Below are 18619 nucleotides of genomic sequence, written 5' to 3' on the forward strand. Positions count from 1 at the left end.
ATGAAGTTACCTTATCCCCTCATCCTCAGCTATATCAACCCAGCTCAGAAGCTGGGTAAGGAAAAAAAAAAAAAAAAAAGTTGTCTGCTAAATTGCTTCGCCAGTGAGACTTGCTCTTGTTGTTGTCTTTGGAGATCCTTAAGATGAAGGTAATACGGACCTTGCATAGACTTGTTATTCATTATACACAGGAAAAGCTTTAAGTTATCTTTAAGATGTTTTGCTTGTGAAGTGATGAAATAGAGAATAATGAAAGTAGGAAAGCTAGTTTATCTGAGGACAACTGAGTTTCCAAACTAAACTAATGTGAGAATGTACGTGAGAAGTAGTAGCATACAGATATTTATTGAACAATTTTAATTTTAGAGTCTGAAAGAGAAAAAATTGAGAACAAATTTAGGAATTCACCAGTGTTGTGATAAATGGTCTGCATGTGTGCTTGTATGCAAATGGATGCCCTTCCACAGAACGATGTAAAAGGCTTCTTTTCTGGGTGAGTACTTCATATTCGGTAGATCTGATGGTGATAATTCTGCTGATTCACATGTTTTATATGAGAGATGGTGAGCTTTTTTTGGTTTTTTCTTTGTTCAGGTGTTTTAATTCAACCATTTCATTTTTCAGAGTTTAAATGCTGCCCTTTTCCAAAGTGCCCGCTCATTATGAACATATTGTATGGTATTAACAATATTCTCAGATCAGTCTCCTCTCCCCTCTTTCTTTCTTATTGTTCTTTAGTTTCCAAATTCCTTTGTAACAATGAGTAGTACAGTCTATGTTTAAACTGTGGAGCAGACAAGCGGATGTGCAGGACAAGATATTTCAGTGTGAGATGTGTGACACATCCTTATGTAAGCCATTATTGTTGAATGCCAATAATAGTTACCACAATAAATGTAGTAGCATATGTACATTTTGTCCTCATTCATTGTATGTAAGTTCTTATTGAAATAATGGTAAAATGCTCTTCTGAAAATGCTAGCTTTTGAACAGTGAATCTCCCCACCAGCCACACTTACAACACTGCACATGTCCAGATCATTAAAGGATACCTGCATGTTAAACCTTATTTGAGAACCCATAATTTGGATTGGTAGCTGGACATTGAGTAAGTTAAGAGTATGTGAGCAAATTACTATTAATATGAGATTTAATATGAGATTTAATATTGGAGAATTATTAATGTGACATTGGGGGGGGCAGGGGGATGTGCATATGAGAAAGAGCAAGTGAATTAAAAAATGTCTTCCCTGTGCTGCAGCTGAAAGCTTAGAGTGCGACTAAGTCCAACTCATGATAAAAATGAACACCACTGCAGGAGCTGTCTCCACAAAACTGAGACATTGTTTTCTCAGTCTAACATTTTTCCTGCTAGTTGGCAATTTTTTCTTCAGAAAGCAACCCGGCTGCAGCTCGAACCACATAGTAACTTTGCAACTCACTGCTTGCACTGTTGTTTCTCATCTTGACCCGTGATCAAAAGGTATCTGTAACTCAGTGGCACTGCCACTAAGCAATAAAATCAGAGTATTTTAAGCAAACACAATCCAGGAAAAAATTGTATATATTTATTTTCAGAGCAGGGCGGCAACTGATGACACTAGTAAATGTGAGTGGTTTTAGGAGCTCCTAGAAATTAGTGTTCCCCCAAAGACTGTGCCCTGTTAACATAGTTTATCCTTTGTTTCCTCTAACGGCTAATCTCATAGCACTTCTGTGAAATTTTTAAAGGAATAGTGATCAGAAGGTTCATTACTTTTCTGTGAAAGATGGATCACTGAAACTAAAAAGATTGAGATTACTGAGAATGCTGTTGATATTACTAAGATTATTTCCCATTTGAGGGAGATTATTTTTCATTTTTGTGATAATATTTCTTATTGTGGCACATATAGCAATGAATGATTTTCACTGTCTCTCAGTCCTTGATAGGAATATATTCCTGTTTGCATAAAGAACAAAATAACTGCTTTAAATACTACTGTACTTAAAATGCAATAGAAACTCTACTCTATCCTTTATAGGCCTTTGCTTCTTTTGCTATTCAGGAATATTGCCATTTTTTGCTTTGAAATCAAGGTGATCAGTTTGCATAAGAGAAATCTAATCAATAGAGGTTGGTACTTGTATCACCGAGGACAGTCAAGGATAGATCATTTTTCTGAAGTGGATTCTGAGTCTAGATCAATTTCTTGTTCCTTTCTCTGCTGATGATTCCCCTGATCAGGAAAGAGCCCACATCAATGACCAATCTCTTCATTCAGCCATCTAACAAAAGAGAGACTTCTGAGTCACCAAAGGAAAAAAAAACCTAATATCCATAAAATTGTTATATTTGGACCAAAACAGTATGGTTCACTGTCACAGCACCCTCAAAACTAGCCAGCTGCAACAAGGTCTTTTTCCATCACATTCCAAATTAACTTCAATAAGTAGTTAGCACACCTTGCCCCGGCACAGCCACCAATCCCCCACAAGGTCTTAAAAATCCATTTGCTGTTCATGCTGTTTCTTCATACACTTCTGGCTAGTCCCTCTGCTTCTCACCTCTGTTGCTATCTCCTTGCCCCTGCTCCCTTCCCAGATCTCTCCTCATTGACCATTCCCCTTGGAGCTATTTAACCACTTAACAGGAACCAGCCATAGCTGCATCTTATCTACATCAGCCAACCCACTGCCCCTGAAGCCAGCCCACAGCTGTATATTATCAATGTTAATTAACCCAGCTTCATTCCTCTACAGTTCACTTTTGTAGCAAGAAATATTTCTGTTATAAACAAAGCAACAGAAATCTTGGGGTAGATTTAAGTCAAATCAACAAAGGAGGAAGAGGAATTGCAACTTCCCTTCCTTCCAGGAGGTAGGTATCACTTAGCTAACACTGTTCATCTGATGGTCTTTGAAGTACTTTGAAAAGGACTTCTTCAAACATGCAGTGGTGTCCAGGGCATTTCCTCTGAGAGATGAGTGAACACTCCTCAGGCAGGAGTGAAGGCTCCTCAGGCAGAAGAGGGAACTGCTGTCTCCTTGTCGTGACCTCTTGTGCTTTCTTGATTTTGTGAATATTGCCTCTAAAAAGAGAATCCACAAGTCTACGTGCCTAGCCTATGCCAAATCCACAAATAGTGTTGGTGGAGCTGAACCAAATTTCTGGTGAATAGAACTCATTCCTACTAGGTTTGCTTTCCCTATTCAGCATGTGGAAAAGGGGTTTGGCTTCTGTCATGTCATAAAGTAAAATCCAATGGAAAAGCTATTTCCTCTGTGGTTTCAGCAGGCTCCATAATCTCCCAGAGAAACCCCATCCAAAAAAAGCCCCTTTCAGGCAGTTCTGTCTGTCCAGTAAATATCCCAAAGGTGTTTAAGAAACTTAACAGAGGAGCAAATGAGAGAGACCATGCTGAATTTGTTAAAACAGACAGATGGCTTGAACAGAAAAATAGCTTATTCTCTCCCTCAACTATAATGTTCTCAGCAAGTGTCTCTGTTGAAAGGATAAGCATGAGAAGAGATAATAGGATCTTAAGATAGCTAGGAACATATCAACAAAGCCAGTCTGGCACAGAGTTATAAACAAAAACTACATTAGTAATATTTGAAGGCCCTTCACATGCTAGGGACTACAGCCCCTGCATTTTTGTTTGGAAGAGGTATTCATCACATTGTTGGGTAAAATCTATTAGGAAATAAAACCTGTTTGGTTCACATTAGTCGACTGGATGGGGACTATTCTAAATATTTTTGGAGAAATTTGGCACAAGTGTTAAACACCCACTTTTGTGAAACATATGGTGTGGTGTAATGGATTGTCTAACCGATTTTTAACAGATTGTTGGGTCAGAGAGATGATAACATCAGCCTTTTCTTTTTTCTTCTGAATTCACTAAAAACCTATCATGGAAAGCAAATAATATTACAAGGTGAAGGACAGAGTAAAAGACCATTAAAAGTTGCATACCCATGGGGAAGACAAATTAAGTGGCACTGAGGTATTAAGAACAAAGAAATCTAGTAATTTTAATGTATCTTGGGGATGAGGAGGAGGCCTTCTGTAGAAAATTATTTAGTTTCCAGAATCCCAAAAAGCCATGCAGTAGACTTCTATGTCACTCCTTTAAATAAGTAAGAATTTTTTTAAGTTGCTATGATATAATAAAGAAAGCATAGCTCAAGCTATTAAAAATCAGTTGTAGAATGTCAGTGTTACTGACCAGCTAGAACAAATCAGTTCACTGATTTCCGAAGAGTGGACTGTGGTACACAAGGAAGTTGGTAGTTACTGTAACTGGTCTTCAGAGTCACAAGAAATGCCGTTCTACTGCTTGCCCCTCGAAACTGAAAATATACAGGATATTTTGAGGGCCCGTGGTGGTCTGTGACCTCAAAAGTTTGAGACACCATGGCTTTCAAGTGTTTTTACATACTACTACTTTACTTCAGGGCCTTCAAGAAAATTTACATGGGCTTAATGCGACATAAGTAGGTACTGATGAGTGTTTTCAAAAAGGTAATTATATTCCCAAGAGTTAGACTATGATAGCATTATTTAAGTGATGACAACTTGAGTCATCCTTTTACTTAAGAGTGTTTCATGTTTGGCAGGTTTTGCCTTTGTTCAGTGGCTGGTGCAGTATGTATGTCCTTGTGAATGGGGTTCGTTGACATTACTAAAATAATTTTTTTAATGTTATTGTTAACATGCAATAACAGGAACTGTATTGACTCCAACAGACCTATTTCCGTTACAGAATGCCATTCAGTATGTGAAGGTGGCCCAAACTGTCTCTTTGCTAGAATTGCTGAGATCTTTCAAATTTGAAATTATCTTTGGTACCGTTCTGCTGACATAGCTGACCGAGATTAGAAACCTCTCTCTCCTGAAAAATGTCAGCTTCAATGATAAAACAAAAAAAAAAGAAAACATTGTTCAATTTTTAACCAGTTGTTATTCTTATTTCATTAAGAGTTTGCTTTTGTTAAAAAGTGGATGAATACTTAATGGTTTTGGTACTAAAACATTTTTCTTCATTGATATCTCCAAATGATGAAGGTAACTGAGTATGACCATATCTTATGTTTCATGGGCAAAGACAATTAACCTGACTGCAGTGTATGATCACAGCATCTAGAGACAGAAAACAGCAACAGTCATTAGGTTGCTCTTTTCTAAATCTCATGCAGGGCAACAAATTGAAACCTGTGCATTTGAACAAGAATCACCATTATTACAGAATAAATTTAGTAATATCCTGCAGTATTACTAGTGTTGAAATAATGGTGTCTCAGTCTGTTCGTGAGTTAATATATCAGAACCTTACACTTTATATCTAGTAGTCAAGGAAATAAAACCTATTGTGAGAGCTAAGTAGTTAAATATATTTTTTTCTGAAGTCTGTTTTACACCACAAAGAGGAAAGTTATAATACTAAAAATTGTTAAGTCTTCCAAATTGCAGAAGTGTCTCTCTAATGCATCTGGCAATTTGTACTTGTTATTTGAAGAATGCTCTCTGGTTTTGCATAGTTTGTGTCACACAGCGTTAACTGTTCATGCTTCCTGTTCTTGCTCTTTTAGTTTTCTGCCTACCCCAGTCACTCCATAGCATTTGAAAAAACATTTACCTCAAAGCCAGAAACAGGGATGAGATGGGAGCACAGCTGCCAGAATTACACAGTAGCTCTTACCCATGTCAACTTTTCCTAAGGTTATGGTTTCTTCAAGGCCTCGTAAGAAGAGTTTTAACTATTTGAAGCTGTTGGTTTACATTTGTTCACAGCAACTTCTAATCAGCCTTACTTACAAGAAGTATCTGAACACATGCTCACTCACATCATATTGTGGTAATTCTTTTCCTCATTCAGATAAAACAGCATGATAAAGCGAACATTAGATTCAACCAGCCTAAATGATTGTTCAATGAACGTACGTAATCGAAACAGAGATCTCTTATCAGAAGTAGCATCAGACTGTCTGCTCTCATTAGTAAAAGATTATAAAGCTCTTAACAGTCAAAAAAACCTAAAAAAAAATCAGTCTGATAAAAAGCACAGGGGATGGATTGATAGATTCTTGTTAAAGACTTTATCTAATCTTACCAACATTTACATAGGTACAAATATATGTCTCACTGGTAGAACTTCAGTTTCATTGCACAGAATTTGAACTGGACTGAGTTCACAGAGAGACAGGGTGGTTTAGCAGAGGATTGAGCAGCATTGGGCCACTGTCACTGTGCAGATGTTGGAGTAGCGTAGTCATAATTCCAACATGCAGTTCTATACTTACTGTACTGGAATTGTCAGCATTTTACCTGCTGCTTCTGCATCAATAATACCATGGAAAAGTTATATCCTTGTCTCAGAGCTGAAACTTCAGAAGTGGCATGATGAAGGGAAGTGGTGACCATAAAAGAGGGAGTGAAGGGAACGAGGGTTACAGTAACATTTTATTCCAATTATCTAGGTTAGTTTGATTTCTGCTTAGTTGTTTCCTTTTGTTTCAAGACTTACACTGTACAGGACAGGTTTCCTAGGGGATTTACCCTGGCAAATGTTTTAACTGTCATGTCAGATACAGAAATATTTTAGATCATTTTATTAATATCTAAGAACCAGATCCTCAACTTTTCACTGCTTCGCAGTATTTGGGCAATGTAGAACAACTGGGAAATGCCCTGAGGAGGACCTTTGACATGCTTCTGTATTTTGACTTTTTCTTGCTTATATAATGGTCCCTGGTAAATTATGATGGTTCATTTTGAATCAGAGCTCCTGAAGAGACTCAGAAAAATTAGGAGAGTGGTTTGCAAATGTTTTCTCATCTTCATTCTAATATAGGAAATTAAATTAAAAGACGAATGAATGATTCACAGAAGCTGCTTAATGAATTATTGGAGTGGGGAAGCAGGGAAAAATTCAGAGAGGAGGAAAGCAGATATCTTTAGCTATCTATAAAGATAGATACTGTCTGTCCACAAGGTAATAACTGATGCTACCTGTAGAAAGCATTATCTATAACCATCTTTCTATCAACAGTTAATTTAGTGATCATAACTGAATCTTCAGTATACATTTTAAAATATAGAGACTTGACAAGCTGACTAAGCTAACAGTGCTATTGGATTCTTACTTGGGAATTCAGAGATTTTGCTATTTTAACTGTGCAAACAATACTACTTCGCTATACATGCTGCAGAAATGCTACACATAAGAACTTTGCAAGTTGGAAAATCACAGCTATTAGTTTATCAGATAAATAAATGAAAGTTTACAGCAATAGCAAAAACCTCTGAGTATAAAAGATTATACAGAAAGAATTAATAATTAAGGAACCCAGAAAAAAATCTCAATATTGGTTCCCTCCTTCTCTGGAGAGGCAAAAATTTGGAGTAATAAATGTTAGCCTTTAATGTAACATCACTCAGAAACAAATCAGCCATCAGGAATGGCAGTCACAGCCAGAATACTTTAAACCATGATAAAAGAAATGTAAATTGCTAATGTTACTGTATTCCAGGGGAGTTGCCTGTGGTTTCTAAGGTAAGAAGATTAATGAAACTCCAACTGCTAATGGTTAATAGTAGGTATTTGACCTCTAGTGCAATCTGAGTCAATCAGAAGATTGCAGAGAGTATCCTTGGGCTATTTTTCTATTGTTAGATGACCTGTCTTTGTGTACTAATAAAGCATTACTCTTTCAGGCTGGCAGCCTGCTACAGGTATACAGAGAACAGCTGTAAACTGTCTTAAAGAAACTCTTTGTAAATCTCATCTTAAGAAAGGAAGAGCTTGTTAAGGGTACAGTCACAGCCTGCAGTTCCATGGATATTCTGGACAGTGCTATAGGTCACAGAATAACTTGGAGAAGCCCCTGTCATTTAGAGAGGCCCATATATTAGATACCCACTGAACTAACTATGGAGTTTGTACTTCATCTTTTAGAACCGCATCTTTCCTTCCAGCTGGGACACACTGTATCATGACATAGTGAAATGTAAAATGAAGATAATTAAACCACTATGTCACTGTAAACTTGCTTGGATTTCCCTGAATATTTGTTTCTTGCAATTGTCACCCTCTATGAAACTGGGAAAACACTCCAGCTGTCAACATTGTCACACAGTAGTACAGCTCCCATAGAGCAAAGGGGTGGGCAACTAACAACCACTCTGGGTCTTCTGAAAGTTTTCACAACCCAGTTCTAATTTTTCTGTAAAGGAAATATTCTCTGCTCCTAAAAGGCTAAATGAAAGCAAATGTCAGTGATGAGAACTTGCACTCCTTAATGCTTTAATTATTTATATGTGAGAAACTCTTTCACAGAGCTTTCTGGAATCTACTTTTTTTTGCATCTTATGAACTTAACCAGATTCCCATTTTCTGTGGTCAGGAAAAGCGCAGGTTTATTGAATCCCTATGTAGAAGTAAAATTGCTTTTTGGCTTGCAGGAGGTCATGCAAGTAATTAACTTCAATCAACAAGAAATGTTAGGAGTCCAGGGGAAACTATACAAGTTTGTTTCTGAAGATTTTTTGATAATTGTCTACTCATCAGGCACCAGTTCTTTAAGGAGCTTCTGAAGAGAACTGAAAAAAGTTCTTGCCTGTTGAAAAAAGGCTTTGTTATTCTGGATATGACTTAGTACAGTCTTCAGCATTTAATTTATTTTTAATTAGGAAGTTAGCATTATGCTGTGGTATAGCCTAAAAGAATATTGTCCACTTTGATTATGGCTTTTTATTAATGACTGATCAGGTACTTTTGTGAACAACCTGATTTTTGAACTATTAGTCTACACTTAAATCATGTTTCCAAGCTTTTCAAAGAAATACTTTTAATTCAAAGCTAATCAGGTGGCCTCTGGTGCTAAAGCATTTAGGTAAATTTTACTATTACTGGATTCCAAATTAGTTACACATTGGGCAGCCCTGAATAAATTCACAGGAATTGTTCAAAACCCTTTGGAAATTCAAAAGTAATACCCAAATAGAACACTTTCTGCTTGTTATATTCACACTAGTCCTTATGTTATTATCTCTTAAAGACCTGTGTTTACAGAGCAGCCTGAGGTGTTTGGCAATTGGCTTTATTCAAGCTTGTCGGTCTGTCCTGTAGTCAAGGACTCTTTAGGCACTAAAGTTTAATTAATTTGAATAATATGCTTTCAGGCCTGTGTAGAAAAAGTATATATAATGTCCTGCTCTTTTAAAAGGTGAATTCATATTAAAGCCCCTTACAGTGTAGATACAATCTGGAATACAGTTTTCAAAAATGGCACTGTGGGAGCCCATGCTTGATACTGCATTAAGCTTTCTGGAGCAAGGAACTGCCTTTATATTTTGTGTCTGTGAGGTGCCTAGGAGAATGCAAGCCAGACCACTCGCTGTTACTGCTCATCCCATTGCTATACAACTGACACTCACCCATGAAGCAAACACCTTGAACTGAAGAGCCTATTTGCGTTTCTAACTCAACCTTGGACTCAAAATACCAGCATGAACACCCTTCCCTTGGGCCGTTCCTTGTCATGAAGTTTCTCTTGGAAAGACCAAGCAGCTCCATCATGCAAGCAATTCCTTCAAATGTCATTTACTGATGTAGTTGGTAGCAACTCAGTGAACAAGTTTGTTGATAACTCACCAGGAGGATTAGAACCAGGATCACTATTGCTATTTCCTATTATAGCTGTTGTCACCAGTAGCTCTGTGGTCTCCTAAACCTTTGACAGCAGTAAGCAACAGTCATTTGGGTTTTTTTTCCATTCGAGGCAGTTGATATGACTGAACATTCACAGGGAGCAATTCAGCTGAATGAGATGGCTCTGTCTTAGAGCATCACTTGAAATAGTGCAGAGGGTTAAAGTTAAAATATTTATTCATCCCATATACAAACCCAAAACATACAGCATAATAGACAAAATATGTAAAATAGAAGAGGCTTTATAGAAAACACGTTGTGGAAAGCTAACATGGAATGCCATGGTGAAACATCAAGAAGATGACAGGAAAAAGTTTTACTTATTGGAAGTTTTAGTATGTATTACAATATTAAAACTTTCAGCCAATTGGCTTAAATTATAACATGGACTAAAAAGTTGCAACTCATCTTGTTCCACTTATATTTACATCCAAATGCAGCTTACTATTCTGGAGCCTTAACTGCACGTCTTTTTGATGTTCCTCACATTTTAACATGGAAAATCAAAAGTTACCTAAGGAGTATTATTAATAGACTTTTAGATCCTACACTTTCAAAGAGTAAAGATTAGTTATATGTTCCTTCTATTAGTATAAAGAATTGTTTTAAAATACTTCTGTATTAAATCAGTGTTGTTTACTGGCATTTCCACTAACAAAAAAGGCTTTGTCAGACCACTTTCTTCTCTTTTACATCTGAGTTTCCCTGACGTATTTATAGCCCAGAAAAGAATCATTATTTGGTAGTATAATTACAGTAATTCTGTGAGTTGCTCACACTTCATGTGTTTCTGTGGGTGAAGGTATACTTATCCATACTTTTTTTCAGGAAAATGGACAGAGATGTGGGATAAGCAGAAGCACAGGCTAAAAATAAATTCTGTCATCCCCTAACAAACTAGGGACAAAGACATGAAGAAGCATGCATATATATTAATTTGATGAAAACTTTGCTCCCCAGAAATACTGTAGGAAAAGATTGTTCAGATGCGCTTAGGCAGAAAGTCAATGCTGTGTGACTACGTGCAGAGATTAATACTGCTATCAACATTAGCTTAGGGAAGGAAAGTTAGGTGAACAGCAGAGGAACGGAATTTCATCAGATGCACCTTTTTATACAAAGATGTAGACTCCAACCTTTGGTCTTTGATCACAAATGAATCACAAACGAAACTGCTGTTCTGTTAAAGGTAACCTGAAGGAAGTAAAAAAAAAATGTGATTCTTATGGATAATAATGCAAGAGAGACAACAAAATCATACTAGAGCAATAAGAATTTTTTTCAAGTGGCTTCTAAATATACAGAGAGACAGTAAACCAGATATAAAATAGAGAAAATAAAATATACATATAAGACTGAAACTGTAATTATTATAAAGGAAGAAAGCTAGTTAAGTTGTGAAACAAGTACTCTTTTCATAAGGCAATTTTCTCATTGGAAGAAAAGAGTGGAACTAGATGAGAGTACCTAATATCTTTCACTAGCCTGTCACTAAAGAATAATACTAAATTAACTCTTGTTCTAGAGACAAATTCAGGGCATACCCATTTGAATTAATAAATTTAAAGAAACTATGTTGTCATCCTAATATAAAAATACAGTACTGAGACCTGTGGTGTTTATATTAGTCTCTACATACTGGGAAGCAATAGAGTTCCTTGTTGTGAAATAATCTACTGATAGGGATCTTTTGATGGATTCTCTGCTTTCAGGAAAGGAAAAAAATTAAGGGAAGAATACAAGTTATGATGTAATCTGAGTTGCTCATTTCTAACAAAACATAGTAAATTGTTTAGGGGCAAGGTTTTAGTTAGTAAAGAGTATGCTTTGCTTTTCATGATGATTTAGATGTTGATGTTCATGAACAAGAGTGGATACTAACATCTATGATTCCATCTGGTCATTTCTGTACTTCTTAGAAGCCGTCTTGTTATAAATAACAGAGTCAATAAGGAATAGAATTTGAGTCAAATATTCTTTTTTCATAGTGAGTTTTTAAATTGTATTTCATAGTAGGGATAGAGCTGACATCTGTGGAACTTGTCTTTCTTTCAATATAAATTACAAGTGAGTCCTAGTCCCCTTTAAAATAATCTTATTTAAAGGTAATGAGTTATTGTCTCTTAATTTGTTTCTCCTTGATGAGCTAGTTACAACTGTTGTAAACACTGTAAAGTGGTGTTTTATGGAAAGCATGAGTAATGCACAAAATAGAAGGCTGCCCCATGTCAATAAGCTAGTGCTTTGACCTGAAGACCATCTCTAGGATGAGAAAAGCAGCACAAAGCTGTTTGGGTTTGGGGGGGGATTTTGGGTGGGTTTTTTTGTCACTGTGCTGCGAGCTAAAGCTGGTGGTTGCAATGTGAACCCTTGTCCTCTGGAAACTAAACAGAGTAGCAGTTCATTTCACACAACCTTCTGAGCGAAAATCAGATGATAATGGTTTCATTAGAACTGAACCAATGACCTCATGGTGATAGGATGGTTCCTTGACCCATCTAGGTCCAACACCTGTAGGCCAGAGATTTCTGTGATTTAAAAGATGTTTTATTGCAAAGTATAGGACAAAAGAGCTTTTTTTTTTCCCCTAGAAATTTCTGTTTGCAGCCTGTAGAGTGTCATTTTTGCATATTTATACGGCATATATAAAATATCTTCAGTTTTTTGCTAGATTATTAATAGCCCTTTATAAATGAAAGTGTTTTTCTTATTACCTGTAGTTATTAATGTTGGGAGGTTAATCCATCAATGATATTGGATTTAGCAGCTTGGCATTATATTATACCATGTTACCTCAGGGCATAAGAGAAGGGTGTTTTAAAATATTATTTCAGCTTCTTTGCTTGTAGGAATAGTAATGTGTATGAATGCAAGTAGTGAGAGTTCACATTCTAAAGCGACTTTTTCAGAGTCCAGTTGTACATTGGTGGGAGGCAATGTGAACTGTGTTTTGCCATCAGTAGCTGACCTGAAGTTTGCAAATATTCCTTTCAGATGCGGAACTTGTATGATTGTGCCTGATACTCTTACTTGAATATACCTGGTATTCTTACTTGAGGTGCACGAGACACCAGGATGTGTGACTGTTCTGACATTTCAGTGTACTGAGCATTCAAATGTTCGTGAAGCAGACACTTAGACCTTTAGATCATAATCTTAAGCAGGTAGCTAGTTTGTTATTTAGGAGAATTTCTAAAAATAATGTCTGGTGTGTTCTTAAATAACTGTGTGTTGTGTTTTGATTTAGTTCAACTCAATTCTAATAGGAGCTTTGTAAAATGGTCTAAAATGATTGTGTTGAAATGCGTTATGAAACCCCTGCTCCACTGATGTCAGCAGCAAAACTCTCATTAGATTAACTGGGGTCAAGATTGTATTCCTCATTTCCTGTGGGACTGGAAATATTTGAAAGAGCAGATATAACTCCAAGACAGAAATGTGGATCCAGACTTGCAGCTCACATCTATACTTCAGGTGGCAGCATTATGACTCAATCTGAAGTAATTTCAATTTGCGGATTCTGTAATCAAATTTTTGTGTGTACACAAAACTTAGGTTTAATCTGCAGACCACAACACACACCAATTTGAGGTCAGTATCTCTTCAAAATGTTAGTGGCTTGACTTCTTTATAGTTTGCAGTCCTGTCAGTATACTAAGTTTGTATATGCATTAGCAAATGGAGTTGCAGTAATGGATCTGCAGAGTGCGATAGTTGGTGCTAAAGACTCAGTGACCACACTGTTAACATTTTAGGAGTTCTACCTCAGGTTAGGTCTAATCCATCCTACAGACATAACGCCCACTAGCAGCATATGGCGTTAAGTGAGCTCTTGGAGTACATATTGCAGTTCAGTTTCATCAGAAAAAGAGTCAAGTTCATGCTCCAGACCATGACACAATGTCAACCAAAGCATGGTAGGTGAAGGTGTCTAGGAGTTCTGCTTCAAAAGTGCACTTTTGCTCATGTACAAGCACAGTGTTCATGTAGATGCTTTCTGGCATTTTTTTCTTCTCCATTTCATGTGTTTATATTCTTTTTTGGATTCAGATTTGTCTGTGGCATCATTTGTACAAGAACTGCAAAAATTGTAGCATACACTAAAGCTGAGCTTTCTTCTCTGCAAAGAACTCTTGCTCCTGGAATCATATAAATAGAGTGAAAATATGTTGGGCAATTGTTTTGAATGATTTAGCATAGTTTATGTAACTTATTTGAAATATGTACACCAAATTGTCATATGCAAGGAGAATCCTGCAACAAGGTTTTACCCAGTCTGATCATTTGCAAGCTGTGAAACAGGTAGACTATTACAATGATGGGGCTCAGCTTGAATGAGTGAAAGCTTCAGATCCATGAATGCAAAGCCTTCAGCTTTTTTCTTGAGAACTTGGCTGTTCTACTCAAAGCAGTAGTTTTCAGCAGTCACGCAGAGTGAAGAATTTCACAAGGATGAAATGATCTTGGAAAATTTCTTGAATCTATCAAGTAAACATACTTCCTTCAGCATTAGGCATTCAAGTCATCCCATTCTGCTTACATTATTTAACAGTTACAGATAGTCACCCAATGTTCATCACTGTTTTTGTGGTTGAATTCCCATAAGAACCTACTGTAGCTCCCCAGAGGATTAATGTAGTATGGCATTTTCTCCCTTGCCTGTACATCAGCCTATAGGAAAATATCTTTGACCATTATTTGCCAAATAGCAGTGCAAGGATGACAACAGGCATTAGTTTCTTCTACAGGGTCTTTGAAGAACCACAAAGATTCCTTGGAGGTGTGTAGTTTTACTAGTTGAACGATAAAGAGAGAGTTCAGCAATTTCTTTGGATTTTCTTGGAAAATTTGCTTTTGGTCATGAATCAATTCAGTTTGATTTTATAGTTTCTTTGTTAAACTAGGTAGAGCTTAAACTTTCTGTTTTCAAGAAAGTATTGCCCTGTAACTGAGGAAACAAAAAAGCCACTGTTCCTGCCCTTATTTATATTTTAACTACTTTGTCAATATTCCCTTTATTTATGGATTATTAATCACAGTAACATGCACAAGGCTAGAAATGCAAGACCTGCTACAGGTAGCAAGATCAACTGGAAAAGTGGAGACATGCATGTCCATGACCCAGCCTACCCTTTCCCAAGAGCAGCAGACCACAGTCCTGTCCCTGGGGATGGATTCCCCTGGGAAGGAAAGGAAAAGTCAGGAAAGGAGAAAAGTGGCCAGATACAATTAATAGGACTTTTGGGGATAGAGGTAGAACAGTAGGAAGGTACTTTTTAACAGCTGTTCCACCCCGTTAACTAAGTCTGGAAAATATTTTTTCTTAAGAGGGCATGGATTCTGTTTTGGTATGTCTTCAACCCCCCAACAAACCCAACAAAACCATTTTTGGAAGAGTCCTCATTCCTTGCCCTAGATCTCTGGGTGAGACCACCATTCCTCCACCTCCATTACATCTGGGAGGGCAGGAACTGGTTTTTTGTGTTAGTGCAGGAGCAAATAGGTGCAATTTCTGTGTCACATCCTGTAGCCATATACTGGATTTGGCAGTGCAGCAAAGATTCCTTGTGTGGTGTTTCTTTTTAAAAAGCTTAATTAAAAAGATAAACAAGACTACCTCATATCAGTAGAAGGTACAGCCAAAAGAAATACTACATTATTTTCTCTTCAATTTGCTCAAGTACTAGTATCCAACACTACTGCAGTACTCAAGGGAAGATATTACAAACAGTATTCAGCTGAAGTGTACAGTAGGTTATTGCAGTTTAACAAAGATGAACTCTGCTTGATTTCAAGGATTTTTCCATTTTCTTTATATCCAACTTAATGTAGACTTCTCAGCATTATTATCATAGAAGGGGTCTGCAGGGACCAGGAATAAAGCCTGACAGATAGATTTAAAATGAAAGGAGACCCTTGATAGGATTTTGTGACTACAAAAGAATTTAATAAATAGCGGCATGATGATTCACTGATGTGGTGCAGGTTATTGAATTGAGTTCCCAAAGAAAGGTAGCAGCTTCTGCTGATCGACTGATTTCCTGCTATTATTTCTGCTCCTACTTCACGGCTTCATTTCAACACAAACATGAAGCCTTTTTTCCTGGTTTTAAAATTTTGAATTCAGGAGTATGAGATTTTTAAAACATCTGAATTTCAAAATATCTTCCATTCTGTCATCTTGAGCCTTGGTCTGCAAAAGTTTGTGAATAGCCAAGATATAAAGTTTCAACTTCTTCAAGCTCTGTGAGATAACTGGTAAAGATGGGGATTTAGGCAACCTTCATACATGCACTAATAAGAAGGTGCTATTTTCACTTTCAGTCACTGAAAAATAATTTAGTGCTTTGTGATAGTGGTAATTTTGTGTCATGGCTTTGTCCCACACAGTCTGAGAACAAATTCTATTTAAGTCAGTCACTTTGACGAGGTCCCTGATTCTTACTGGGAGTTTGCTGACAACTTAGGGGGATAAAGTTAATACAAATGCTAAACTAAATGGTGCGAAAAAAACCACACTTGCATGTGATGTTCATTTTGGTATTTAATACTGTGCTGGGTTTGCGTGGCAAGGTGTTGGTAGCGGGGGGCACAGGGGTGGCTTCTGTGAGAAGACGCCAGAAGCTGCCCCATGTCCGATGGAGCCCATGCCAGCCGGCTCCAAGGCGGACCCACCACTGGGCAGAGCAGGGCAGGGTGTGAGGAGCCTCCCCCTGAGGGGGCAGGAGCGGCAGGGACAGCGTGTGAGGGACTGACCCCAGCCCCATGCCAGTGTCCCTGCACTGCTGGGGGAGCAGGGAGAGAAACTGGGAGGGAAGCTCAGCCCAGGAACAAGGTGGGGTGAGAGGAGGTGGTTTTTCAGTTTTTATTTTATTTCTCATTATTCTACTCTGACTTGAATTGGAATAAATTAAACTAATTCCCCCAGGCCGAGTCAGGGTACCCGTGAGGGTCACTGCTGAGCCATCTCCCCCTGCCCTGATCCCAGCCCAGCAGCCTGGCGTTACGTTCCCTCTCCCCGTCCAGCTGAGGAGTGCAGTGACAGAGTGGCTTTGGTGGGCACCTGGTGTCCAGCCAGGGTCAACCCACCACAAATACAAAGTCAGTGAATGGGTTTCACAACAGTGAAGATTTTCCAGAATGCCAAAGGTTTCAGTGCAGGCACACAAAGCTATCAGTCTTACTATTTTATTCAGTATTGTTGTACAGTGCTGTACTTCCTTTGTGCTAGAAGGCTACTGTATTTACCCTGAAGTTGCGCCTGGCTCTGGGAGGGAGACACATGGCATAGTGTACGTAAGGCTTCTGCTTCTGTGATGTTTCCAGAAAGGACATGCAGAAAAGTTTCTTTCTTGTCAGTGGCAGTGTGCTGTGTTTACCACTCTGGAAGAAAAAGAAAGAGGGCTATGAAGAGAGCTGACCCCAATACCCAGCTCCTTGGCAATAGCTGCTGAGCTAACAGGTCTCTCTTTTCACTTGTGTGGTGCTTTGTATCTTAAGTTACACATTGTTTATTGTGCCTAAGTAGAAATCTGTCTGAGGGATGCATCAATGAGACTGCTAGGAGTGGTACAGCTGCAATGCAGACAGGTCAAAAGCCAACACAATGTGCCCACCAGGGCGTAATATGGATGGTAGTTTTTCCTGAAGGTGGTGCAGGAGATGAACTGTGAGACCAATTACATTGCTTCAGCATCTCAAGTAACCTAAGAATCTGCTTTGAGTTAGGAGCTAGTAAATACTTTTCCCACTGGTGCAGTCCACATGTGACTTGGTATGAGTATAAGTAACTCTGAAGAGACAAATATGAGAAGATGTGTATCCCCCAAAATTTTTAAAATTGCCTCTCACTGCTAGAATTGGAAAATAATAACAGTGAGATCAAGTGCCAGTTAATGCAGTGCTTTTACACCCCCAAAGCAGTACTTGTAGTATACGTTGCATATTTGAATTGCAGAATGCATTTGTTGGGCATTATGAGCAAAAGCATTGGTATGATACCTTTTCTGTTTTCTTGGCCCAGGTAGTAAGACACCTGTCCCATGGCAGGAGGGAGCAGGCACTCTCATTATTGTGCATTTTTTTTTATAGTGCAAGAAGTATTACTGCCATATTTTATGGACGGAGAGCCTGGAATTGCAAGATTTAAAAACTTGTTCAAAGCCTCAGTGGTTCCATACTCCCATTTCTGGTTCTGAGCATTTAAATTACAAACTCTCCCTTGGAAAAAAAGGAAGTTCTTTTGTCATGTAGAGTTGAAGGGTATGATATCATCTCATGTACTGACCTGTGAATCACAAATTATTCCATTGCACTGAGTGGAATTGCCTGGGTAACTTTGAGAGGAGAAAACCTAAACCATGGGAGAGTTTTAAAAGTGTTAAAGAGCTTTAGGAGCACAAATCCTTCTGAGTCTGAACGTGTCTTATGTTCCTAAATGATTTTGGTGTTATAGAAGCTGCCGTCCCGTGTTGCATTATCTCTCTCTAGGTGGTGAGTTTGTCTTTATGGTGATTGTTATTTGGTTCAGAGCAAAACCAAAGAGCCCAGACAGAAAGCAAGCAGGTTTTTTACTTGCCTATTAAGGGTCCTTTCTATAGAACGTAATAGAAATTTATAGTATTGAGGTGATGAGCTAAAGATGTTTGAATTATTGACACCTTGGGAAATGATTCTACTGTGGCTGTTTCAAAGATGACAGTTTTTTCATACATACATAAAATTTGTCTGTGTTTGTGTGTGTGTTTAAACAGATTTTTTTTACATTCACCACTTCTAAAAATCTTCCTTTGCTGCTGCCGCTCATTTTAGCAGGAATAAATAACTACCATACTGCTTACCATTCCTCAAGAGGGACAGTTCTCTGACCTTGTTTCCCCTGACACATATATAAATTTCTGTTGATGTAAACAGCAGAACAAAAA

At 37.8% G+C, this 18619-nt stretch overlaps 1 protein-coding gene and 1 long non-coding RNA gene across 3 annotated transcripts in view; one reads left to right on the plus strand and one right to left on the minus strand.

Annotated features, from left to right (window-relative positions):
• Window positions 1-18619, plus strand: part of PRKN (parkin RBR E3 ubiquitin protein ligase) — a 766653-nt gene that overhangs the window by 672707 nt on the left and 75327 nt on the right. The window lies entirely within an intron of this gene.
• The window catches only part of LOC308065073, a 28016-nt gene continuing 10964 nt past the window's right edge, over window positions 1568-18619 (minus strand). The window contains exon 2 of the long non-coding RNA XR_013928652.1: window positions 1568-17078. This is a non-coding gene — a long non-coding RNA (uncharacterized lncRNA). The remainder of the gene's footprint in view (window positions 17079-18619) is intronic.

Source organism: Falco punctatus (genome assembly GCF_963210335.1).
Source record: "Falco punctatus genome assembly, chromosome: 5".
Lineage (NCBI taxonomy): Eukaryota > Metazoa > Chordata > Aves > Falconiformes > Falconidae > Falco > Falco punctatus.